Below are 23,194 nucleotides of genomic sequence, written 5' to 3' on the forward strand. Positions count from 1 at the left end.
TTTCAGCGTGACCTGAATTGATTTAGAGCAATGGTGACTCTAGAGAAATAAGGCAGATATTTGCATTTACAGATGTAACTTATTAAACTGAAGAAGTCTCCCTGAGAAGCTAGAAGCTGCTAGAGACCGTGATATTTCTGCCGTAATACAGCTGCGTTTTTACAGATTCTAGGTTCAATGATGCACAGATAAGCAGCAAACAGTGTTGCTGTTGTGAGATGCTGCCAAATCTGCCTGATACAGGTGAATCAATGCTCAGCCAGATCTGGTGATGTCCTAACACATCTGCAGTTACTGGGGGTGCTGTGCAGGCATAGCTCCAGAAGCAGCTACAGCAGTACTCTCTGATCTCAGAGGGAGCCGTTCAAAGGACAAGCTGCTTATTCAGAGCACTGGTTCAAATCAGGGCCAAGTTTGGCTTGACCAGAAGTCCCTTCTATCTGCTGTTTTGTATCAGTAACCTCTGACATAGTTATTGGTGACTGTGTACATGCCTGTAATGATCTCCTTACTGTGACTTTATTGGGAACTTTGACCTGGAGGAAAATGTGGACGTGAAATTCTTTTTGTCTGCAGCAAAGTTGAAGTGTGTGTTGGGGGAAACTCTCAACTCCTGTTCTTTCTTGTCTCATGCTCCAGGGAGCACTAAGACTAGTAAATTTGAGGAAGGAGTTGACATTTTAAAGCTACAGAGGTCAGTGGTGGTCTCTGCATGACATTGACAGATCTTGAATGGTTATTCCAGTTCCTGCAAACCCTCTCAGTAAAAAGAAAATGCAATATGCTTTGTATTTTATATGTAAATAAACTTGTGGTTTAGCTCTGAGGAAGTGCAGCCTGGAAGGATGCCCATGTGGTCTCCTGGATAATGTGTTCTGCTTTTATCTTTTTGTATTTAAAACTCCCCTGTAATGATTGTGCTTAGAACAAACCAAAAGAAACCCCTTTACACCTGTTTTGGAACTCTAATTCCTGAAATTACCTAGTATTATCCTACTACTGGGGCAAAAGGGGTGACCAGATTTCTTGGCCCTTATGTTGGCATAGTTCAGTTGAATCCTTTGTCAACTCATGAGCTTTGACTTGAGCTAAACTCAGTGGTGTTTTTGTTGCCTACCTTGTAGCCTGAAATCCTTGTGTCCAGAAGCTCTCCCAAGACACCACCATCTCCACACTCCTTCCCCTTTTGGATATACACATGGAATTGTGTAGCTCACTGTCTAAGCCCCCTGGAAATGTCAGGGTTTAGAGGAAGGGGTGTGTGTGTCCTGCAGGTGTAACAGAGACTTTGCTTTCTCCATGTACAGAGCAGCTTTGCTGGCAGGAAGGGAAATGAATGACTCTGTGCTCAGCAGGAGCAGCCTGTTGCTCAGCCCTGAGTGGGGAAGTCATTGATTTCCTGTGCTGCCAGGCAATTGCTGCTCCATTTTTCTTTGCCAAAAGCCTGATCTCCCAGATGGTGCTGGGGACACGATGATAGATTTTTTTTATTGCTAAATTCAAGCTGTGAATTATTACTGGGAGGAAATCCATGGTAAATCCAACATTTTTCCAGTACTATTTGTAGTTGGAAACTTCTACTGTGACTCCTGCTGGAGTTCTGAAGATTCTGGAAAAGCCTGTGTTGAGGGGCTAAATCTAACAAATCTATGATTAAATCTTTCATCACTAACTTAAAAAGCAATAAAATCTTAAAGCTCTGAGTCAAGAAAAGTAATTTACTGTAAGGATAAGAGAATAAAGCTCTCCTGGGTTCATTCTTTGGGACTATAACTTGGAGACAAGCTATTTTGTACTGTCCTCTCTTCTGATTTTTTTATGAGGCCAACACTGGAATTGCCCTTCTGAAGCAATAATGAGTCCCCTGTATTGTTAATGCAGGTGGGCAGTGTGGTATGTGTATTGTTGTTGGATTCTATAATTAGATGCCTCAGGCTAATAAAAGAAAGCAGCAGGAGTCAGAGACTTGGCATCCAAGTTAGGTGGTTGTCCCATACTGACACTACACATGGAAAAATAATACTCCTAGATACTTAAATACTCGTCCTCAAATAGCCTTGTTAGTTGTGATGTTTTTGATCTGTATCTCTAAAATATATTAATAAACATTTTGTTCAGTTAAGAGGAATTTAGGTGATGGCCTATAAAATTTGGTGACAATGCAAAGAGTTTGTCATGATGAAAGAGGTAGTACTTAGACAGTCAGAACCTCAGGAAAGTTTAACTGCTAGGAAGAAAGCTCTCATTTGACATCCAGTTGATTCCCCATCTCAAAAATTCCTTCCTGGTTTTGGAAAATTTAGTAAGTTTTGGTGCACATGATGCTTTGTCAATGTTCTTAGAAGTCCAGGACTTGATTAAGTAGGTGTGTTGCATTAGCCATTTCAACTTTTTAATTACGGAATAGCAAAAGAAATGTGTTGGGGGAAAACCAAACCAAAATGAAGAAAGTAAACTAAACTTAAAAAAACACAAGAAAGCAATCCTCAAAAAAAGTTAAACCCCAACAAATTTAACCAGTCTGTCTCATTGGGTCATTGGCAGTTTGAAAACTTGATGTTTTCCAGTATTGGGTGGCTATTGACTTAGGATTTCATGCATTACTTTAGTTTTATTAAATAATAAAAAAAAAAGTTTCTCCTAACTAAAAACAGGGTAACTAGTGGCTTATTTGCATTTCCTTATAGCCCATCAGAATTTGTATTTTGACTTCAAGGTCTCAGAAGCCTTAAAATACCATTTCATTTGTGCTAAAAAGGGCACACTATGCAACTACAATCTGATTATAAAGCACACCAATGGCCTGCATTTAGCATACTTTTGCAGTTTAATTATTAATGACTCCTCAGAGCTGGATGGGTTTCACACTGTGTCTGGAATAGTTTGTATATACTTTTATAAATACACTTAATTTCCACTGGTACAATGGTCTTTTTACTCTAGAGAAAGAGATACAATTACTTCCCTGTACCACAGTGATGCATTAGAACATGGTGGGACTCTGAGAAGTGTTCAACAGTCTTATAGGCACAGGCCAAATTCAAAAGTTTTCCAGGGGGAAAGCTTGAGGCGTTTTCCTTGCCAACTTTGCTATGTAAGGAAAATGAAAATAGAATGAGTAGGTGTAATGGCTGCCTGTAGGAATACAGATAATGAGGGCATGCTCTTACTATGAGCACTACTCAATTTTTTAGATTAACCTGATGTTTAAGTTCATGAAGAGATATTGTCAGCATTGGCCCTTAATATTATCACATACTTGGGCGGAGAAGAAACACTTTCTCATGACTGCAATGTGTCTTGCTTCTCTGTAGCTGCACTGTTCCAGTTTGATTTCTAACCTTTCCTTAACAGAAGGTGGCATTTTTAGTTTGATGTGCATTTAAAAATGGCCTTCTAAAAGGCAGTGTGTGGACACAGTGCAGACACTGAGGATGCAAGCTGTGTGTGGAGATAGAGCCCAGTCGCTTTGTTGCAAGCTATTCTCTGGTTTCTGTTTGCTTGGTGCACTTCTAGAATAACACCAATGACTGAAACGGGTGAAAACTAATCAAGGTCACATTTAACAGTGATATTGTGAAACAGTGCCATTTTTAGAAATATTATGATGTGTATATTTGTGCAGGGTATTTACAGTTTGCATGTTTTGACAAAGACTAAAGGTTGGACAACTGTGCTTTGTTACCTTGTGCATCCTCCGTGTGCTTTTGGCAGAACAAACATCTGGTTTATAATAGGACGTACTTATTTGAACAGGTGGTTTGCTTAGCTTAACAAGATGCAATCATGCAAATTATTTTTCAGTATATGCATTATGCTGTTGATTTGACTTCAGACAGATAAATGGTCAGTGCCAGAGATACCAGAATAAAAGTCACTATCTAGTTGGGTTTTTTTCCCTCATACACAAATCAAATTACCTTTACAGGTATGAAATACAGCCACAGTTACTTAAAGACGTATACCTTACAGGAAGTACAGTGTGAGGCATAGGATGTCCCTCAACAGCCTTGTTTTAAGCCATTAAAGTAGCTATTAAAGAATTGTGACTGCAAGGAAAGGGAACATCACCATACTGGAAAGCTTAAAGCTTCTTCATAGAGTGTAATATGCTTTTGTTTTTTTGTGGAAGCCCACTATAAACTGGCTGTGTTATGATGCAAAAAAATCCGTCTCCTGTGGACTTCTCATTCTGAGGACATGTGATACCGTAGTTTTTAAAAAGGAATACCATTATTCTAAAAAAATACTCTCTTAAGGAAGCAAAAGCAGCTGTTTGCACCTACACCTAAAATGAGCATGTGATTTTTATGGTTTTGTTCTTAACCACTGAAAAACATTTGAATAATAACATCTGTATTGTACAGTAAATTTTTGGTCAAAGGTATTTTTTTAGGATATATTAAACATCTCAAATGTCTTTCTCTAGACCTGGATTGCCCTTGGTACAGAAACATCTACGTAAATGAAGGTAGGTATCATTCACAGAATAACATTCTCATCTCAGCATTTGGGTAGTGTATATTGTACAACAATCTAGACCAAAGGAATGTTAACCAAAATAAAATTTATGTGCAGCAAGTGACTAGTTTTGTGTCTGCCTGTAAGTTTGATTCACATCAGCATTTGTAATCTTAATGAAGAAGGTGCATTTAATTTTAAGGGTGACTGGTTGGGCATGTTCTTTGTATTTGTAGCTGCAATTTGTATTGAAGTTTTTGTATTTGAAGTTGTAGCTGCAATCCACTCAAAATACCACTCATTGTCCATTTTCAAACATTTTTCAAAACCAGGAAAAATGTTGAGTGCATCTTATCTTCTGTATCTCAGCACAGTAACTTCATCTTCTCCCTTTTGCTGAAGGCTTTGGAGCTCCTTGCCAAGCACAGGCACATGGGAGATGTTGATAGACCAAAGAACAATGGTGAATTCTCTGTGAGGTGTAGCTGTGCAGATCCTGACTAATTGTGAGAAAACATTAAGTAAAATGACTCCTGCAGCCCACATAAGCATTTTAACAGGAAAGCAGCAGCTCTTGAGGTGGTACTTTAATACTGGACAACTGTCTGGGGTCCTGAAACCTGTTGTGCTTACTCTGCATGAGCTCTTCTTTCCTAAAGGGCTTCTAATGTCAATGCTAGAAGGCCATACCCATCAGAAGATACTGTGCTGCTTATTTTAGACATGAATTTTAGGCCCTGTCTGGGCAATTCTGACAGACTACCATGTTATATAGCTATGAGAGACATTTAAAAAACCCCAAAGAGCACCTCTCCACCTTGTAATGCACCTCACTTTCCCTCCTTCTTGCCTGCAGTATATTTAATCAAAATATTTTTTTCCCTTGGGAAGATGTATAATTTTGTATTTTTAAACTGATTTGGGGGAAGGATTAAAAAGATGAGGTTTTTTCTTAATACTGAGGAAAAGGCCCCTTTGTGAAGACATGATAGACTGAAAAGCAAACAAAAAATATCAATGAATGAAAATTGTGTGTTTCAGCAAGTTGTGATGCACTCTGGAGGTCTTGGGAAATTCTTATGGTTACTGTTGAGAAAAGTTTGTTGGATTTCCACTACAAATTAGACTGTACTTTGAGAAAGGCATAAAAAAGTGACTTAAAATCATTTGTGCTAGGGTAGAAAATTTGCTGGCAATTGGTGTTATCCTGGTGTTAGAGGTGAGGTCCTTGAACTCTTGTGCTTCTGGATAGGCTGTTTCATTGTCAAGTTATGACATTGACTAACAATTTTAATTGTTACTCAGATAAAGTCCTCTGAGAAGGAGTGAACAGGAGCCCCTTCCATGCTGAAAGCAGTGCGTGTTCATTCATTTGTCTAGGGTCGGTTCTTATTAAGCTGAGACTGACAACTGTGTTGCTCTGTGTCCAAAAGCTTCTCACAATAGGAGTTTCCATGGTTGCCAGCTGGCATCCCACAGGAACTGCAGACTGACTTTGAAAATTGAGAAGAGAAGACGCCAACTTCTGCATGCTTGGGTGAGGCTTGTCTGCTGGGCAAAACAAGAGCTGTTGTTAGGTGAATGAGACTGAAAACTTGCATACCTGCTTCAGAATATGTTAAATGTCACATAAGCTGATCTTAGTGTCTTTAAAGATATCCACATAGTCATTAGGGAGTTTATGTACTGTCAGAAGCCTTTCTTAAGGAACAGTAATTTCTATCTCTTCAAGGTGGAGTTTCATACTGTGTGAAGAAGTGTTTCTCAGTGGAAAGGAGATGGTGTGGTCATTCAGAGCTATCCATTTCCAGAATAAGGATCCTTTTCCTCTACATCTGGCCTTTGTTTAAATATGCAATGTAACTAAGAACAGCTTATTATCCAGTTAAGTTCTGATTTATGTTTTACTCATTATTGGGGAAGGAAAAGAAAAGCAAATGGGAACATCCTCAACTGTATAATTTTGTTGTGGAGAGTTTTTGGGATTTTTTTGCTTAATTGTTTCATGGAAGAGAGTTTGAAAAAGTGCTTGCAGATTTCTCTCATCATGCTGTTCAGCTGTTTTGTAGATACAGGCATGAGATTACTGGCGATCATGGAGAAGAGTTTCCACTGCTCAGTAAAACACAATCCTTGGGATGAATTAAGTCCTTAATAAAGAGCTGAAACCTTTAACTTTTTTGGGATGCTTTCAAACAGTAGCCATCCTAAACTTTCTCTGTTCTGCTCCCCCTGCCTTATGACTTTGTCTGAACCAATGAGATCGATGGTTTCAAGATTGTTATGGTGTATTGTCAAACTATGGTGTTCACCAGGATGATTTTATTTATACTCTTTGAAGCTCTGACTGTTAGTAATGTTTTTTTTTGGTTGTTGGCAAAGTGTGTGTTTCCTTTCTCTTAAGTGGTATGATGTAATGATCCTTTAGAAAAGCATAATGGATTTTGGTTTTGCTGGGTTGTTTCTGTTCCGTTCTGTTTTTCCTTCTAAAGTTAGTTGTTACAAGAGGACTAAGAATTTCTAGCCATTTAGGAGAATCTTAAGTGTCATCTAAAGAAAAAACCCAGCATTTTCTTCTCACAATTTTTTGTAACATGTTTTCTTCCTGAGAGATAAAATTATACTGTTCACAGGAAAAATTCTTTATTTTGCCTTGTAGCTTATGAGAACTTAAATATTTCCTTTTTAATGTAAGTATTTTTTTATAATTATGTCTTTGGATCTTGGGCCTTGAATTCTTACACAAACACTTGGAAAACCTTGGCAGTGCCTGTTTTGAAAAAAGTTGAGTTAATGAGCTAAAGGATAATAACTTACTCAAACTCAAGTTTGAACAGCTACCTGAGATTTAGTGCAAGCATGTCCCTGATTACTTGTTTCTTTCTGCTTAGTTTCCTATTCAACACCTTTTGCCTAGCTGTTGTGTAGAAGATGCTCACGTGAATGATGAATACTGAAAGGACAAACTACATAAATATTCTGTCATTAGCTGTGTTCTTCTCTGAAAACTAATCCTTGCATTTATAGGAGCCAAGGTCTTTAAAATCCTTCAAAAGGCAATTGATGCTGGCAAAATAAGTAAAAACTTACTGACCGTGCAGGAAATTGTAGTGTCAGCCCAATTTTGTACCTTGTTTTTCTTATTAAGTTTTTATGAAACCAGATCCTTTTGTGAAACTGCAGTAAACTGTGAAACATTTTGTGTTCAATACTTTGAAGCTTCGTAAGCCATACACTTTGTGTCGCTTATAGTGAGTGGCAAGAAACAAATATTTTTGAATATTCAACCTAGTTAGTCTGGAATTGTTTCTTGTGATTCTTTTTCTGTAGAAAGCAAGTCTAGGGCAATGACATACTTTTCAGGTGCTTGTTGAGTTACTCAAGATGAATTCAGGTCTCTACCTCTAGAAGGATTCTTTTCTGTGTTGGAGATGCAATTTAGTTTCTTAGATGTGAATTTTGGAACTGAAACTGAGAGGATCTTCAGGGACGACAGTATTATGTAATAATAAATCAGTGATGTACCATGTATTCTGCCTCTTCCCCCTCCATTTCTCTTTAAGCTTGAAACTAATTTGTTCAATCCTGGAGGAAGACTTAATCTCTTCTGAATCTATGTCCCAGTACTGTGTGCCAGTTCATAGGGCCAGACTGTCCAGACTCAATCAGATTTAGAAACTAATACAATTACCAGGAGGTGAAAATATTTCCATTTTACTGAATGAAGGCAGTAAAGCTCTGAGAACAGCTTAGATTTTTATGTTTAAATCAAGAACTTTTGAGACTGTTTTCCTTATGTCGCTGGTTAATGGTGTATGAGGTGTGTATCACATTTTTTATTAAATTTTAATAAGTACTTTCTCTTATGTTTTACCCCAAAAAACTTCTGAAGTAGGTCAGACTACCTACTACAAGGAGGTGATTTTGCTTGGCAAAGCTGCTGGGGAGGGAATGAAGCTTCTTCCATAGGATTGATTTCTTGAAATCATAGACTGAAGAGCAAAGAGGTCTTTGGGGACCTGAGGACAGGACATAGTACTTTACACATAGATAAAAATGAGCACAAATGGGTCTGAAATTATCAGATATAAGGGAGTGTAACTAGAGAAAGCAAGGCAGAAGACTCTAGTATGCTCCCACTGGAAGCAGCAAAGCTTTATATAGGGTTTGGAATTCAGCTGTATGATACTGAAAATAAAACTCATGTTAAGTAGTTAAGGCTGATTGCCTCTCCCAAATCAGTTGTTGTAGTGGATTTGGTTTTCCATTAAATGTTGAATCTCAGAAACTTCTTTTAAATAAAACTCCTCTGAGCTTTAATAGCTTAAAATTGTAAGAGACATTTACTCATCAAGTGAATAGAGAATGAAATCTCAGTTTGAACTGCTTTTAATTATCTTTTTGGTTTTGTATAAGCAATGATTTTTTCAAAGCTGCCAGGCAACAGGGGACAACTGGGGGCATCTTGTGGAATAGCCAGGGTTAGAATGGCTTTGACTAAAAGGGAGGGAAGACAGACATTGCCTAAAATGGATATGCTGACTTTTTAAATAGACTAGTGTTTGAATACCTTCACCTGCCTTCACTTGCAGACAGGTTATATGTCTGTTTTACATTAATTTGAATTGCAAACTGCAGCTGCTGCCATATACCATGCATCCAGAAGCTAAACCTAGCTCTTCCTTTTTTCTAGTTGTCCTTGAAATATCTTGCTGTCTCATTTTCCCTTTCTTATTTCTTACTCACCTCTGAATCATTTTTCTGTTTCTGAAGGTTTTCTAGGAGTCTCCTTAATTTTCTTTGATTTTTTTAACTTGTGTCTTTCAGTACTATCTGCTTTCTTGATTTCTAGTCACAACTCCTGTTTCTTTAAAATCTAGCAAATTCTGAAAAATTGTGCTTTCTGTGGAGTTTCTGTGTGTGAAATGGTTTCCTGAGCACATCTCGGTTCTATGGTCCAGCCTTTGTTCTGTTAGTATATCTTGTACACTTATAACTAAGATTTCTTTAACCTTCTGCTGTTTCCCATGTATGAAATCTGTGTTTGCATTTACACCCACACAAAATCTGAGTTAAAGCTAATGCAGTTTATGGAGTGTTTAAGTGGCATGCTTGCGTGCTCCTTGGTGAGGAAATAACTTTGAGAGGGAGATGAGTGTGTTGTGGGAATGGTCCTGGCACACTGTGCACTGATAATGAGAAACCCTGTGTTCACACCAGAATTAACCCATGGATGCTGTAATTCTGTCTTGCTGATTAAGAATAAAAAAGTTAAAAATATAGAAATTCACAATCATGAAAAAAGTCCATATATGGCCTTGTTGACTCTAGTACAGAGTAGTTTGGGTTTTTTTTCCACTTTTTACTATAGCTACATTAGCATGGATGGGGTCAGTGCCCCTGTGAGGTTATGATGGTGCTAGCAGGGTTTATTATCTCCTGTCATCTGAGTAGCCCATATTGTTGTCTGAAATGCTTTTGTGCTGCTTTATTCTTGCTATGTCAAAATACTTCCTGAGCTCCAGCACCTTCACTGTTCTGTACATTTGTGGAAAAAAGGCTGCCTATAGGTCTTAGAGAAAAAGAAATGATATTTGGATGTTTCAGTTTCTAAACCAGAACACATCTGTTCTGGGGCAGATTTGGGAGCATTGTGAATACTCTGGAGTAATCTGTTTAAATAGAGTGTGATCTTGATGAATTAGGAGCACGAACTGCAATCAGTGTAAAATTTAATAAAGCAAATATGAAGCAGTTAATGTAGGAAAGAATAATCAAGTGGCCTGTCAGAACTAGAGGAACAGAAACCAGATGAGAGAGCAGTGAGCATGATGTAAAGATCTTTAACACAAGAAGTGTTGAACATTGCATTGCTATGAAATGGTGGGAGAACATCCATGTAGAAGTGTTTAGTGCTTTTGCACTTGATTAGCATCCTTGTGAATGCAGTTGTTCACATCTGCTTTTTTTCTTCAGGGATAGGCAAACTAAAAATTCTGTTCTTTATGTAAAGAAAATTGGACTAATATTAGCATTGATTAGCAGTCAGTACCATGAGCAAAGGTTGAGAGAGACATAATATCTTAAGGGATGAAATAGGAAAAGCAGGGCTATTCTAAAAAGCTAAGAACAAGAAACATTAATAAAACATTGAATTTTTTTGTTTTGTTTTGTTTTTGTTTTGTTGAATTTAGCAGCAAATAAATTTGAGATGAACATTTGATATCTGTATTCTGGACATGCCAAGTAACTAGGTAAAGTCTCTCTGGGGCTCTATTTCTGTGACAGAAGACTGAAATGAAATAAAACCTTTTATAATCATGTATAGGTATTCCAGTAGTCAATGTGTGATATTTTGAGGTAAAGTATTTGTCAGAATGAATACATTTGCTCAAGAAATTTTGTTCTTGATAAAAAGTGATTCAGTTGAATTTCTTTTTAATCAGACAATTTCATGAAGACATCATGAAGCTAAAGCAGTTTTAAAACATTGAATTTTAGATGTGGGATGAAAAGGACGAATTGATTAAGATTTATAGGAGTTGTTATAGATTACTGTTATTTGTAGGAATGTCATCTTGCTAAAAAATGCTTTCAAACAAAATTATGTTGCAGCTTAATTTAAATCCCATTTAAGCAGCAGTATTTAAATGAGGTGGCCTGGTATAGAGCCTGCTGTGCTTCATCCTTTGGTTGTTTGTGGGGGGAGGTGATGAGAATGAAAGGATGAGACTTTCCTTTCTCTGGCAAGTCTTCAATGACACTGTAGGAGGAGTAGCTTTTAAATGCGGCATCCCTGTGAAAAACTAACCTTTCCATCTGCAGATGGAGGAGGGCTGTCCTAGAAAAGAAAATCTAGCTCTGGTTTCTCTTGTGCCGAATCCAACTGAATGCCAGTCATTTTTCACAGCATTCAGTAGGAACTGTGCTCTTAAATGTTACAGGAGGAGGAGGAGAGGAACAACTGAATGTCACTTTGTACCTCTGTAGGAAGAGGGAAGCTTTAACTTTGCCTGCTTCACTTACAGGCAAGTAATCAGGAGGATCACCAAAATTAAGAGGCGGGTGCTCTAAAAAGAGTGAGTGATACTTGAGGCTCTTCACCACTGCTCCCAGTTCCTCCCCTGGCTAGGAGAGGCTCTCCCTTGGCTTCAGCTTCAAACTCAGCATCTTCTCCTGCTGCAGCACTGAAATAGAAAAATTATGATTATTATGTAGTCCTCATGCTTAGCCTTTTTTTTTTCCTTTCTTTTATTTTTTATAAAGCAGTCTGTCATGACTTCTGAAAACCTGAAGTGACAAGCAGCTTTACAATTCCAAATTTTTTCCCCTAGAATAACCTAGGTAGAGTGTGTGGGAAGGTTTTATATCCCAAATCAATTTACAGTCTGTCTGTACAGTAAGTGTTTCTGTTCTTTGGGAACAAAGCCTCACTTAAAATATGTACCAAGTTTCCTTAGCTTTATTCTGTATTATTTTAGATTACTACCTGGAAATAAGCCTGTTAACTTAGTACCAAAAAACCCTCCAAGATAAGGAAAGGTTACAAGTAGTTTTCAGCTTGTCAAGTAGAGCTGGAACAGTTTTTCAAGGTGCAGTGGGTGTGTGCTGCATTTGAAAGAACAAAGATTCCACTTCTCCACCTTTGCAGTCCTAATCAATGTTAGGCGGAAAATGATGGATAACAGATAAATGGGATGCTTATGCAAAATGAGACCAAGACATTATATCTTCATCAACGTGTACATAATTCCTTTCTAAATTAGTATTTAATCTCAATCACTTAGAAACAGGGGTATAGAGAAAGGTATGCTGATTACTAAATAGTGGACATGACGTTGAGCATGAGACTAGATAACTGCTCTCTGTGAGGGGAGATAATACACAGAAACTGAGAGGGCAATATAAAGGTGTCATGGATGATGCTAGGAGACTGCAAGAGGGAAACTAACTGCAGCGCAGAGGAATAGTAAGGAGAGAAAATATTCTCTCTCAAAGAAAGCAGCACAGGGCTACTGAAGACATGTGAAAAGATGACTTGCCTTTTACACAGGAATTTCTGTTAAATGTAGGTCAGTAAAATTCAGTGAAACTCACAGAAGCCCTGGGAGTAGAAGAGTTATTGGTGGTCCCTGCCGGGGGAGAAGCTGCTATCTCCTGGCAAATCCCAAGTAATGCATCCTGTAGAAGGAAGAGAGGAAGGATTCCAGACTCTAGAAGGGTAGATGCTCCTTTGTTTCTAAAGACATAACAAGTAATTTAGAGAGTCATCTGCCATCATCGTAAGCTGTGATATATCCAAGTATTTATGACACATCACAAGTAACTTTGGCAAAGCTGTAGCTGAAGCTAAGTAAGAGCTTTCCAAATAAAAAAAATTAGCAGACAAAAGGCTTGGTAGCCCAGCTTTGGTTTGTCTTGTTAGTGGAGCCATGATTTGAGTTCTTCCCTTTAGGCAGCTATGTTCTGCATGACTTTAAAATATTCTGTGGGCTTCATGCTATCAGTCTTTCTTTCTCAGAAAAGATGTAAGTGCTGTGAATAATTCCATTCTGAGTCAATTGGCTAATGCTAACAAGTGTCAGGTATTGTGACACATCCTGCAATAGAATAGTCAACTAAATTAACCAGGCTTTTTTGGTATTACTCCCATTCATAAAATTCTTGCGAAACTTTCTTCAGACATCATTCCCTTGCTTCTAAATTGTCATAGAGAGGAGAAGCAAGAACTTCAGCTAATTACCAACACTGCAAAACAGCTGAGCAAACTGCTCTCTTCCTAGTTTTCTCCCTTCCTATAGGGAAGATGTTATCATATAGGGAAGGGGCAGGGAAGCAAAGAGAAGGTTGCCTTGGACTTATTCTTTCTTTCTTTCCCCCAAAAAAACTTATTTCCTGAACAAGGATACAATTGATCTACACCAAAAAAGATATTTTAAAAAATTTTTACAGGCCTTGCATAGTTAAGGTTTCATTTTTTTGAGATGCCTGCATCAATCTCTGCTGCTCAGTAATGTGACCATGTGGGAAGTGCAGGTTGGAGCTCTTTTGTGTGCTTATGTACACATACACCCACAATCCAACATGCACATTGGGGATCTTGAGAACAAATAGGGAGGCAGAATTTTTTTTTCTGAATTTTGTTGGTTTGTTTGTTTCTTCGAGTTGGTGTTGTCTGTGGGGCAAAAACCCTGTGCTATCCCAGTTACTTGTTTCTTGCGGATTTTTACCCTCCATCTTCTCCCTACATCTTGTTATGATGGTTCAGATTTCCCTCAGATTTGTGAAGTTTGGTTCATCTGGGAACTAGTACTGAGCAAAGCCCATCTGGACTAGTCCTTTAACTGTGACAGATGGCTTTATAATCAAATAGTTTCATATATGGCATAGCATGTGCAGCTATCTTTGGAGAGGAAAAAGCTATAGGCAAGTTTGGGTTGGTTCTTCTCTGATCTTCCTCTGTCACTTAAAAAAGCAAACAACCTGCCACTTGCCTAAAATATTTGTTAAAATCTTTTTGGGCTATGGAAAAAATTGTCACCAACACACTCATTATTTTACCATTGCTGCTGATCTCTGGAGATATAGAAGTGTGTTGCTCTTATATGAAAATCTGGAAGTCCTCATTTTCAGAGAGACTGGGCTAATGTTTGTTAATACTCATAGAATCACACAATCATTTAGGTTGGAAAAGCCTTTTAAGATCACTGAATTCAACAATTACACAGCAGTGCCACGCCCTCCACTTAACCAATGTCCCTGACTCTCTTTTAAATGATTTCACCAGTTCCCTGGTCAGCCTATTCCAATACTTGACAACCTTTTTTGTGAAGATTTTTTTTCCTTCGATCCAATTGAAACCTCCCCTGATGCAACTTGAAGCCATTTCCTCTAATCCTATCACTTGTTACTTGGGAGAAGAGACCGACCACCATGTGGCTACAGCCTTTTTTCCAGAAGTTGTAGAGAGTGAAAAGGTCTTTCTTGAGCCTCCTTTTCTCCAAGCTAAACATTCCCAACTACCTCAACTGCTCCTCATAAGGCTTATGCTCAAGACCCTTGCCCAGCTCCGTTGCCCTCCTCTGGACCTGCTCCAGCACCTCAGTGTGCTGCTTGTAGTGAGGGGCCCAAAACTGGACACAGGATTTGAAATGTTGCCTCACCACTGCCCTGGTCCTGCTGGCCGCACTATTGCTGAATCAGACAAGGATGCCATCTGCCTTCTTGGCCACCTGGGATCATGTTCACCTGGATGTTGGCCAAAATGTTTCAGAATAAGAAAGGATCCTTAATCCACTGGATGTCTTTGAATTGAGAATGAAGTTGTCAAAATAAGCAGTAAACTGCATTTATCACAACAGCTCCCTTCTTCCAACTAGTTAATAATTTGATGAAAAATTGGAGATGCAACCTCTTCGCTGGGTAAACTGAATTCATGTAGGTGGTAAAGAATGGATTTAGGTGGTAAAAAATGGCTTTTTCACCCACTGTTTGGAAAATGTCTTCTAAATATAATGCTGTCAAGTATCTAGGTGCAATTTTATTGACTGGTTTCTTGAGATGATGGGAAGTTTAAGATGATTTAGCAGGCTATGGCTTCAGCAGAAGAAAACTGGGACTGTAATAGAGAGTGTATCTTTACCTACATCTTTAAAGAGCAGAGAATGTGCAATGATGTATTTCAGTGAAAAAAGTTAGCAGCCCACAAGCTAATAAAAACTTCTGACACTTTTGGACAAAGGTTATAAAAAACAAAGAATGTGTGCTACCCACCTTCTTTGGCTCTTTGCTAAGGTGACAGTGCCTCTGACTCTTCTAAGGCATCACAATAGACAAGCAGTTAGTATAAAGTATATGTGACGTATAAACTATATATGAAGTATAAAGCCACTTCTGAGACATGTGAGAAACTGATGCAGCTGTCTTATAGTTCTGTCAAGGGAATTTGGTCTGTTCAATGTCTGGTTAAAAGAACTCAAATTCTTTGTGTCTTGTTTGATATTTCTGGGTTTCTCTAAGGATAGATCAAAAGTTACGGTAGGTCTGTTAGAGCACCGTATTAGAGAGAACTTTACAGGCAATATTTGGTACACCAGCCCTTCAAGCTATAAAAATTAAATTTTATCCTCTACTTACTTCTAACCCTCTGGAGAATCTGTCTGTAGTAGTGTTTTTCAGGTTCTTAGGGTAAGCCTGTCTGTGTTGGGAAATAGGCTGATGGTGTGTAATATCATATGCTGGAGAAACATCTTTCAAGATTGTACAGCTCAAAAACGACTTTACTACTCCATGAAAATTAATGGAATCTGTGCAGAATGTCTTTGTTTACATAATAGGCAAGGTGTTAAACTATGGGAACTCAGGAACTTATGCAGTTGGGTTGCCTTTTTTTTTGTTTGTTTATAATTTACAATAACTAATTGATGTGCAGCATTTCTCCAGGGCAGCTGTTGAGCTCCACTGTGTTTTACACACCTGACAATCATGGTGATAATCAGCACTGATAACACTGGCTTTCACAGTTCATTGAATAGCTAAGCATGAGTGCAGTTGTGTGACTGACTTTTGATTTGCAGAAAGCATTAAGAGGATGCATTTTTAAACTGCTGAGATTCTGGTCTAGTTTCCCATGGAAAGAATCTATGGACTATTTATTTCAGTCCTCACTTATTATGTTTTGTACCTGTGAGTCTGCTTAAGTCAAACTTGAAAGAGCAATAGAGATTTTGCAGCAGTTCCAATCACTTTGAGGAATTTTATGGCTGAGTAAAATAGACTTGGGTTGATGCCCTTGGTGCTGCAAGTGGACTTTTCCGCTTAAGGAGGTGAAGCAGCCAGGACTCCTGTCACTGGTGCTGTGTTTTGCAGTAGTCAGATGGTCAGTAAACAGGTAGTTCCTACCTAACCTGGACTCTGTGGAGATGCCATGGTGAATTGGAGAGGTCGGAGGTTAACGTGGCAGGAGGAGAATCCATCCCATGCCCATTGATGGGCACCTGCCATCAGTGAGTTGCTGTCTCTGAGCAAATGCATGCAGGCTCTCTTCATCTATTTCCCTGGGATGTATAATTCTGGGGAGTTAACTGGCCTGGCTAGGCAGCTGAATGAACTAGTTTGCTCTTTGGAGAGAGAACTTGCTGTCATATTTATTTCCTTTCCCGGGAAATGCAGCAGGTAGTTGGGTTTTCCCCACCTTGTTCACTACTAAAAATGCATGCCTTGAGTGTGCTCTCCACATGTGCACATACTCAGAATGTGACTGTGGTTAGAATGCATTCAGAGATGGCCATCTCTGACATGTCTCTAATTACTAAAGAAGAAAAAAATATTTTCTACTAATAAATATTTATAAATGAATAAGAAACTTGAACATACATTTCTTAGCTCAAGTGATCTATGATATACATAATTGTTCTGCCTTTTCACTGTGTTAACACTTGTTTTATCCAGCTTGCAGATATTTTGGGCACACTCCTCAGCAGTTGTTCTGTGCCATTTTCCATCAGCCTTCCTCTTCCCTGAAAGAGAAAACACTGACTGGCTGGCATGGAAAGCATTCCTCTTCAACTGCAGTATAAATCTTCAGGTGTGTTTGCCAGCTTGAAGCAAAGGGAGAAACGGGCTACTAGCTGCTGGTGCAATGAAATGTTATTTCTTTGTAAGTCAAATTTTACAGAAATAGTGACATTTACAACTAATAATTTAGCATTTTCATTTCTGATTCTTTTAATGGTGGGAACACTGTAGGAAGTATTACAGAATATACCCACCCTGTTTAGGGTTGCCTTTATAACTGCTTTGTTTCAGAGTTTTTATAAATTAGTCTCTCCAGTTTCCGTGGCAACTCAGTTGTCTGCATTGGTTGCCAAGAAACAGCTTCTGCTGCACAAAGGGCAGGGACACTGCTGTGGAGTGATTTCATTCTTGGCACTAATAGGCAGTGGAAGCGAAAGCTTGATATTCCATGGAGTGTGGCCTCCATATTGACTGTTAGAACTTTATTTTTTTTAAAGTGTCATTGAGGTGTTGGCTTCTTTAATGTAACGAAGCCAATACAAACCTCCTGTTATACACAGCTACAGAATGCCTGTGGAGAGATGTGATAGTTACACACAGTTAGACGTAAAGCACTGGAAAATGCGTGTTTTGAGAACAGGTTAACTGGCCATACAAGAAATCCTGTGATTCTCTGGTTAAAAAATTATTTGTTTTTACAATAAGTCCCAATTATGTGGCTTGTAGTCAGCAATGAAATGTTCTCTACATCTATATAGAGAACATTTCTATATATAGAAATGTTCTCTATATAGATATAGAGAACATTTAATTGTTCTCTATATACAATTCTATATATCCCAGCAAAGACAGGATTAAAAGTGAGCACTATTGGAATAACACTTGGACACATGGCTCCCTGGGCCCTCTGGAGATCTAAAAGTTTTTTCCTGATTTGACCTGTTGTAGGACTACAATCTGGATTCCCATATGATCTTTCTTTTAAGAAGCACAAACTGACACCTGTCATCAGTTCTCTAAAATGAATGCAGGCAGAGGGATCATATTGTGAGTCATGATTCTGCATTAATGTAAAATTTTATTTTTGAGGCTGCCTTCCAGCTGTCAGTTCCATGGCTGTGAATTTCTGAGTGCACGTCTCAAAAAAACCTGATTATAAAGAATTCATTTGGAATTTGTTAAAAAATAATACAGATACTTTCAAATGAGAATATTCATTTGCCTATTATTTTTCTAAGTGGTAATCAATATAAAATATTGCATATTAGACATAGTAATGAAACCTGTTCTGTGAAAGAGTGAGAGAATTGGACACTGCCTAGGAGACTGGTGTAGATATAGAAATAGGGTTTTTTGATCTTGGTATAGAATCTATAGCTCAGATTTAGTCTGCCTCCTCTCATCAATTCTCTAAAGAAGGGCCATTACTGTACAGTGTTACAGGAGTACTGCTCTTCACTGGGGTTTGAGTCAATCAGTATTTGGAATAGCTGAAAGGAGAGGGAGTTGAGTAGTATAATACAAAGTAGTTTTATATATGCAGAAATGTAGATATTCTTGTGAAGGAGAAATGCGGTTGCATAGCATTGTCTGTCCACAGGTGTGTGTGTGAAAAGAGGCCAAGAACAGTTGTTTTCCTTTTTAGCAAAAATGTCAGGAGGAATCTGGAATTTTAAGGGAGCTGACAAAGTACAAGGAAAAGCTGAGCAGTTAGAAACTTGATAGCATCTCTGGTTCCATGGCTTAGGCTAAAAGCAACATTACCTGTAGCCACTTTGCCTTCCCAAGGACTGAGCAAAATACAGCCTCCTAAGGTAAGTGCTGCCAAAAAGCACAATGATTACTTTCTAGTTTTTGGACACTGTAAAAAGTCCTTTACCACACAATATTAGCCCTCCTTTTGTGAACTGGCATGCCTGCAGGCTGACTCCCAAGAGCTCTTCTGGACTTGAATTAGCTTAGTTTAGAAATGCTTTAGCTTTGGAAAACTGGAGTTAAGTCTCTGAAGCCAAGTTGGTGCCTCTGCTTGGTCCTCTCAGTTTGATGGATTACTGGAGTGGAGTTTTATCTCTGACTTCTGTTATCACCATTATTACTGATTTTAATTTTTTTTTTTAGTTTCAAATGTAAGTGCAGAAGTGCTCAAACTTTTCCTGTGCTGTTGTAATAAAATAATCTGTTGTTTCATAGAGAAGGTGTTTGTTAGGTAAGTTACAGAGCCGTGAGCACAGATAAAACTACTGGAAATTAGAGTGAGCAATAACTTTACTTAAAATAATAATCTGTTTGAAAAGCTAGATATCAGATCTCAGGTATGGCATTGCACCTTAAGCAAACCAACTGATTTTTTCAAGTTAGGAATAAAGCAGTGGGTATGATGATGGTATTTCATAGGGCAAAACAGAGTCCTCAACCACCTTTTGCTGTAATCTGAAGGCTTTGAATAGAGAAGAAGAATGCACTGGAATATAAAGGAGGAAGTTGCCTATCTTTTAATGAATGACATAAATAGCAGCCTGTTCTTTGTGCTTGCTCTCCCTTTCAGATACTTAATTTCATGATACAAGCCCTACAATGTTCTTTAAAAACCTTTTGGGTATTATTAAGTAGGGAACATTAAATTCTTTTTCTGCATAATGTACTTACAATAATTTGTAGTTGCCCAAATAGCTTTACAAGTCACTTGAGGCATGGTTTAACTAAAATTTATATAAATCAATTAGATGCTAAAACATACTTAATGTTAAAGTTATAGCATGGACTGATCAAATCCAGGCAAAAGGATTAAGTATTTGACCTAAACTTGTCCTTTTGAACCAGATGCAGGGCAGCACTCAAGCTGTAGACTTAAGGAGATGCTCTGATGTTGTAATCTCCAACCCAGACAGGTTGTTTGAAGAGTCAGTGATCACTGTTTAAATATTTATTAAATAAGGATGTTTGTTATAAATACTATTTACAAGAGAGCAAATGACATTGCAATACAATTCAGTGCTACTCTCTGAATTATTATTAGATCTTTATGTAAACTAGATCAGTCATGCAGATTGTACAGAACCTGGCTGAACTGTCAATTTTTTTTTCCTCCTCTTACATAACAGTCTTTAAAATCCTGATTTGATACAACAAATCCACACAAATGTTTTATGTAAAATGCATGTCCTATATTCCATCTCTGCTTACTGCCTACCCTGACAAAATTGATCAAACTACTGAATACACACTTGAATATCAATTTCTGAGGAAGTCCTTATTTTTGCTAGCTCTGTAATTGCCAAAAAGAATTATTCCAAAAGAATAATTCCAAAAAGAGGGCTTGAATGGGGAAAAAAAAGCCCAGGTTAGTGCAGTTTACATGAGATGGGGTTGCTTTCTACCTTGCTGACGTTGTCTGGTGTGCTCACATTGGCAGGATGTGCTTCCCAGCCTGGCCATGGCTCAGCAGCTCTTGGCAAAAATGGTGCATCAGCCAGCCCTCTCCTGGTGGCTCCTCCCAGCTTTTGGTACCATCAGTGTATTCTTGTTTTGATCTAGAGCTGGAGAGTGCCTCTGTTCAATAGTCCAGTTTTCTAATAATTCAGTCTCATAAGAAGGAACTGAATGATGGTTTTAAGGTGCTTGTGCTTCCTAATGAAGCTTACAGTCATTCCAGTCTGAGGTAAGAACCAGTCTCTTTTTACACTGCCTCCAAAGTATCTGGAGAGAAAAAGAGATGCTGAATTTAACCATGATTATTTCACAGCATATCTTAAAATTCAAAAACCTAAAGCTTAGATACAGTCTGTGCCATGTGTTGAAACTGAGCTGTGAGAAAATTCTGTAAGCATACTAATATTGCCTTAGAAAGGCATTCATCTGACCAAGTAAATAACTTCCTAGAAATCTCTGGATACATTTCCCTGTGAGGGTAATTCAGAAGAATGTTATCGCAGAATTGAGACTCTTCAGAAAAACCAATAAAAAACAGCAGGTGACTAGAATGTCATTTAGTCAATTGTCAGTATTTGCTGTCAAAACACCTAAATAATGTACCATTAAAAGAAAGTTACTCTTATACAAAACTGCTGTTGATTTAATGACATTGACATCAGCTGTGTAATATGGCAGAGTCTATACACTTAACAGATTGTTGACCCTTTTTAGCCTTGAATGATTTAGTCCAATCAAGCCTTGTGTTAGAAGAAATTAGGGATATGATATTGTTTTTACAATATAATGCAAAAAAATTGGCTCCAAAAACTACCTGTTTTGTTCAGCGCCTGAAAATGGACTCATTCTTTCTTTAGTCACAGCCTGCCTCCTCAGATATTTGGATTTGGGGGAAACTCTTTTACCCCCATTTCTGCATGAGTTGGTGAAAATATCATGAGTTATCCTTAGATTTATATTTTAGAATATTTGTTCTTTGTCTTTTCTGTGTCATGCCTTGTTTAAGGCTCTGCAAAGGTGCGGTGAACTTCTTTACTATTCTATAAAAAAGGACCTTTTATTTGTAGATACACAGGTTGTGGTAATTGGGAGTGGAGCTGTGGCTGAGCCTCATCCCCAATGGGCTACAGCTGTGCAGGGCAGGTGAGCAGCATTGGAGGTAATGAGCCATGACGTGCTGAGGTGCACTGACCAGTCAGGAAAGGGCACACAGGTGCAGTGCATTAACATGAGGGGTATAAAAGAATAAGAAGGGCTCATACTTAATGCCTTCTGGAGTGGTGTTACTCGGTGTTTATGAGCTTGTTAAACTAAGCCCTTCTGATGAATGCATCTAGGTAAGTGCTGGTCTTGCTGTTTTTAAATATTGTGTAGTGATGTTGATGTACCTTTTTACCTCATACTCATTTTCCTACCATTTTGAATAGTAGCTAGTATTTTGTTGCATTAAGCTGGGCCTCTTATTCTGATTAACAGAGGCAATTCATTTTAAAATGGGATGACTTCAGCAAGATAAGGAGCAGGAGGATAGACATTTATTTCTGTAATATAAACTTGTGCAGTTTTTGCCTTTGGGACTTTCCTTTTTTAATATACATTGTGAGACCTTAATGGCTTTGGCTCATCACAAAAGCTCCATCTCATAGTACTGACAATTAAAACACACACAAGGAGAATTTGCTTCCTAGGGCTCGAAGTCGGCTTAGAGGTGTTGAGTCTGGCTTGGTTCAGCCTCCAGGGTTTATTAAAGTGTATATATGGGGGAAAGCTCCAGGGTAGGGTGTCATACCACTGTGTTTAATCACTCAATCTGGAGCTTCTAGATGGCCCACAAACCTGCTGCTTTGGCTGAGGGATCAACAGATGAAATTGACAGTTTTTTGTGCCCTCTTTGAAAAGGAACAGAGAAGGGTTGCAGTGATGGCAAGACTTCAGAGATACTTGTTTTCTTTTGAACATGCACAGGCTTGGCTAATGTTTCACAGCAGTGGCAAAAGCCCACCCTGTGATTTGGAAGTGAAGCTGTATTTATTATTCACAGTTGTTTTCAAGGGGGAGTCTTGCAAGAAATGAGTTTTTCAGGCAAAATGCTCCCTTTTCTCATTGCCCCTTGTTTCTGAAGTTGATGGATTTTTTTTAATTGTGCTTTTAAATTGAAGAGAAAGCTAGACTGGTGCACTGGCTCAGTTTGCTGAAGTTTATAAGCAGCAGGGTACTCCCAGTGGCTATGCTGGGCAGCCTCCTTAGGTGTGTCTGCTTCTGCATCTTATTAAGTACAGCTGAAAGAGTTGCTGATAAGAACTAAGAAAGGGGGAAACATTTTAATTTGTCACCTTGTGTGCTGAATGCTAGTCATCATGTTTCTACATTAAATCAATCAGTTATTCACAATAGCTCAGCCTTGATTTGCCTTTGATCTATGCATCAAACCATAATGCTTCTCTTGGTTGCTTTCTCATGATTGCTGTACAATGTTTTCAGAATTCTTCTGCTGTGAGTCATTATTTGGCAGGGACGTGGAGAGCTACAGGGTCTAGCTGAAAACTGACAACTTTTCACATTCTGCTGCTCTTGGCCATATTGCAGAACAGTGGTGGTCTCTTGTACTTAGGTCTTCTGAGTCTTGTGTGATATTTTAAAGAAGCTTTTAATCTCAGTTTTGGGCTTATTGTCAGAAAAAATATTTGTATTGAATAAAATGTCTGTGCTATATATTAATGTATAGTGTCTTTTGTTGTATTGGTCCTCGTGTACGACTCCAGGACAAAAAGCTGTTTATTTTAGCATG

At 38.3% G+C, this 23,194-nt stretch overlaps 1 protein-coding gene across 4 annotated transcripts in view; it reads left to right on the forward strand.

Moving 5' to 3' along the window:
* DCLK1 (doublecortin like kinase 1) overlaps positions 1–23,194 on the forward strand; it is a 235,471-nt gene that overhangs the window by 14,254 nt on the left and 198,023 nt on the right. The gene's annotated exons all lie outside the window — the stretch shown is intronic.

This window comes from Agelaius phoeniceus, chromosome 2 (genome assembly GCF_051311805.1).
Source record: "Agelaius phoeniceus isolate bAgePho1 chromosome 2, bAgePho1.hap1, whole genome shotgun sequence".
NCBI lineage: Eukaryota > Metazoa > Chordata > Aves > Passeriformes > Icteridae > Agelaius > Agelaius phoeniceus.